Below are 4,526 nucleotides of genomic sequence, written 5' to 3'. Positions count from 1 at the left end.
GGTGTTGAGTCTGAATAATATGGGGACATCCAAGCCAGGAGTGGAAGGGTTAGGAGGAGAAGCCGAAAGGATGGGAGTGCTTCCATCAGGTACCCCGCCCTATGATTGTCACCCCTAACTAGTCTGTGACTCCTACCTTCCCTGCATATCACTCTTGGCTAAGTCACCAAGTTACCCTGCTTGGACTACTGTTACCACTTCCTAAAAGGTCTCCTGGAATCCACCCTGGTCCCCTCCCACCCTCCCCACCTACCTGCCAGAGTAACACAGAAGGGTCTTCCAAGTGCAAGTCTGATCATGCCACCCTCCCGGTGTTAAAGTCCACCAGAAGAAAGAGAAGAGGAGGAAGAAGTATCATTGATTCCTCCAGAGCTAACCCTGTTTTGCTGCAACCTTTCTGTCCCATGATCTTAGGAAAGTGTCTTAAACTTCACTTTCCTCAGCAGCAAAATAGGGCTAGAAATAGCATAGTAAACTAAACAAAATTCCTGATATTCTACCATCTTGGACCTACAGGAATGGCAGTTTCATATAGTTCAACCAAATACCTCCATCATAGGGCCATTGTGAGATTAGTGTAGGGCCTGGCATACAGGAATGCTCTGTCCCCAGCAGTTGTCCTTCTCATCCTTATCCCTCCCTCCACTCAGCCCTATCTTCTTGCTTTGCAAAAATTTCCTTCGGCCCTTTGGTGCCATCAAGTTGCTAGCTCCAGGGGCATCTGGCCATGAAATCCTGAAATATCTGGGGCTAAGCTAGGGAGAGGGACAGATGCCATCCTCCTCCCCACATCACAACCCATCAGTGAAGCGATCTTTATTTCTGGCTAGTTCCGCAGAGTTGACGTCTGCCTAGCAGAGAAGAAAATTGTTTTTGCCACATCCCCCAATAAGAATGATTTTCTTCATGCTCCATTTGTCTACAACTGTCTTTCTGATCATTCTCGCTGTTAGCACATGGTCTACATGCTTGAAATTCAGCCAGAGGAGCTAGGTGAAATTTATGATCCCCTGACTACTGAAGCCCTGAGTGATCCGATTTGAATATAAATGTTGCAATGAGGTCATCAGAAGCAACAGGTAGCGAGAAGGCCAACCCGCAGCTCCACCAGGCCAACGATCCATACTTTAATCTGTTACCAATTAAAAACATTGATCACAAAATCTGTGTTCATTAACAGAACACAAAAAAAGGTTCCAGCCCTTTATTCTGAGATTGTAATTTTTGATGGAGTTTCAAATGCCTCAGTGTCACTATTAACGTCAGCGTTTTTGCCAATAATGCTCTGCTCAAACCGAACAATTCATTAGTGCTAAAACCAATTTACTGGAATGGCCTGCAAATCGCCTCGGTTTTCTCTATTAATGTATTACAAGATGAAATATTTCATGAGCCACTGGTTGACATGCTTGACACTTCCTCTCATACTGCTTAGCTCCTCAAGGTGGAAAATCTCCTTTTCGGCAAATGAGATGCCAGGGACAAGCAAAGAAACAAAAATAAAAGCAAACCCAGGCTTTCAAAAATGGTTGACTATCCTTCCAAATAGAGGCAGTCCCCATGCATGTTTTCAAATAAACTTGTTTCTTGTAAGATCCTACTCACGATAAATGAAATAATCAAAGCAAAGTGCTTATTATAGTGCCTAAACACTCAATACGTGTAGCTATTATTTGGGGAAGGCATAAAAACTGGAGTGATTAAGAGCTCAGGTGGCAAGTCACATGATGAGCTCAAATCCCAGGCCCATCATTTCCCAGTTGGGTGACATGTAGCTTAAAGCAAACCTCTCTAAGCATTAGTTTGAGTTTGTTTGTTTTTCCCATCTCTGAAATGGACATGCCTTTGTTTTCTGGGGCTACTGTAACAAACTACTGCAGACTTGGTGACTTTCAACAATAGAAATTTATTGTCTCACAGTTCTGGAGGCCAGAGGTCCAAAATCAAGGTGTCAGCAGGCCATGTTCCCTCCAGAGGCTCTAGAGAAGGATCCTTTCTAGCCTCTTCCAGTTTGTAGGGGCTCCTGGCCTTCCTTGGCTTGTGACAGCATCACTCTAGTCTCTGCCTCTGTCTTCGCATGACTGCCGTTCCTGTGTCTGTCTGTGTGTCTTTTTTTCTTAAGGACACCAGTCATGGGATTTAGGACCCATCCTAAATCCAGGATGATGCCATTACAAAATCCTAAACCAGTCTAACTATCTGCAACGACCCAATTTCTGAGGCTACGCGGGGACATGAATTTGAGCCAGAGAGGAAACAGCATCAACCTACTACAGGGAATAATGACAGCACTTGCTTTATAGGAATGCTAGAGGAATCAAATGGAAGGCATGCTTGTGAGTTGCATGCCCGGGGCTTAGCAAAAGAATCTGGAAACACACACAACCCCTCTGACTTACATGTCCCCAGCCCTCTTGGTTTTAAAGAGCCGCACCCTTCTCCCGGAAGCACACTCAGCTGCCCCCACTTCCCTTGGTGACTTGGTTTGCCTCTCCCCACCGCTGTGCTCAATTTAGGTCACTAGCATCCTCCCCAGTCTCATCTCCACAGCTGACTGGGTCACCTCCCTGACTCCACTCTGAGCACCCTCAACTCTTCCCACAGCGGCCACGCTCCTCCATGAAGATAGGCACATGTGTCCATCCCCCTGGGGCTTCTGTTCCTTCGTTTTCCAGAGCCCTTGGGACAGAGTCCAAGCTCCCTTGGTCTTGGGGTCTAGCCCTGCCTCCCTCTCCAGCTCCACCTAAAAGGACTATATCTCCCTCAACATGCAATGGCTCTTTGCAGTGTTATTTCTGCTGGATAGGAAGACCTTCCAAACCCTCCCCCTTGAATATGTCTCCTCTAAGTCATGCTCTACTTTCCATTATCAGATAAGGCATCACCTCCTCCAGGAAGCCTTCCTAGAGTGAGCCTCCAAGTATGAATTAAGTGCCTATTGTGTATCCCCTGCCCACCTCTATCAAAGCATCCCTGCCCCCCATATGGTAACTGCTTGATTATGTATCTACTTCCCTGGTCACAGAGAGAGTTTCTTAAGGTTAAGATGGTGTCTTACTCATCACTGTATCCCTAACACTAAACCTAGAGCCAGGCCCATCGTGGAACATCCAGTGAACAAAGGAGTTAATGAGTGAATCTTCACAGATCTACTATAATAATCTTAAAAATGGGAAACTTAAATTATGCACATCATTTAACTGGGGACCTATGACCTAACTTTCCTGTGGTTCTGGGCACAGACAGAATAGTTCAAATAGCATTATTATAAGCCAGAACCATGGCCCAAGTCAAGGCACTGTGATCCTGGAGACAGACATTCATTTATACTTTCATTAAAATATATACATAAGTGTATATAGGAGCTTACTGCTTGGAAGGCTTATGACAAGGTGAGTCAGGAAAATGTAGTTCTAACCCACTGTGCCATCTTTGGAAAATCACTTTAACTCTTTGGGTCTCAACAGTGTCGAGTACTAAACACGTGAGTGAATCTGGAAGACAGCTCGTGAGGGCCCCTCCCAGCTCATGAGAAGTTCGTCTTGTTTCTCTGAAATTCAAACAACTGCCCTTGAGTTCATTCCCATCACCACCACCACCGCTGCCCAACTAAGTCTTATAAAATATATACTCGGCTTCCTGGAAAGGAAATCCATTCGTCATGTGGCTCCTGGCTGGGTAGATCACAGCCTCCAGCCAGTGTTGCGCCTAAATCATCATTTCCAGGACTTCACAGGGATAAAATATGGACTGTTTACCCAGAGCCATGGAGAATTCCAATCTGTCCTCCACTGAAACACTCCTAGGAGAAATGAACATGGTCTATTCTCCAAACTCCCATGCAAGTCAGAAAGCATTCTAAATGCTAGTCCTTTTAGGTTGAAGCTAAAATAACTCCGTTGAATTTTTCTTTCTTTTTCTTTTAAGTGAGAAAGCAAGATTTATTAAGAGGACAGAAAAACTCCCACAGTGGGAGAAGACCCAAAGAGGTTGTCCAAATTTTTCTTTTCAACGTTTTTGTTTCTTTTTTTAAGACAAAAGATAAGCCATAGCTTTATCTCTGTTCTCTAAACTTCTGATATTTGGCAAAAATTCTTCCTGAAGCACTCGTCTCGGCTGAAGGGCAAGTATGTTCTGAGAAATACACAGACAAGGCAGTCATATCCTCCTATGGGAACCAAAGGTCACATCACCCTCTTAGCACCAAAGCCTGCCTCCCAGCCCCCGATGACTCACTCTGCTCCTGAGAGCACCCCTCCAATCCCCACTTGGATGTGCATATAGGTTGGGGAGGGGATTCTGTGCCTGGGACAATAATCTAAAAGACCAGAGGTCCTAGAATTAAGAGGGTTGTGGGAGCTTTAAATACGATGGTGGTGTGAGCAGAAACTGCATTTGCCCAGCACTTCACAGTTTTCAAAGTGGTCTTATTATACATGATCCTTCTGATACAGTCAAACTTATATCTAACATGACATTCATTTTAGGAGGATAAATCATTCTGAATATTTTATCATCTCACCATA

Source organism: Carlito syrichta, unplaced genomic scaffold (assembly GCF_000164805.1).
Source record: "Carlito syrichta isolate Samal-C Ts95f unplaced genomic scaffold, Tarsius_syrichta-2.0.1 Scaffold89682, whole genome shotgun sequence".
Lineage (NCBI taxonomy): Eukaryota > Metazoa > Chordata > Mammalia > Primates > Tarsiidae > Carlito > Carlito syrichta.
This window is presented reverse-complemented; position numbering follows the sequence as displayed.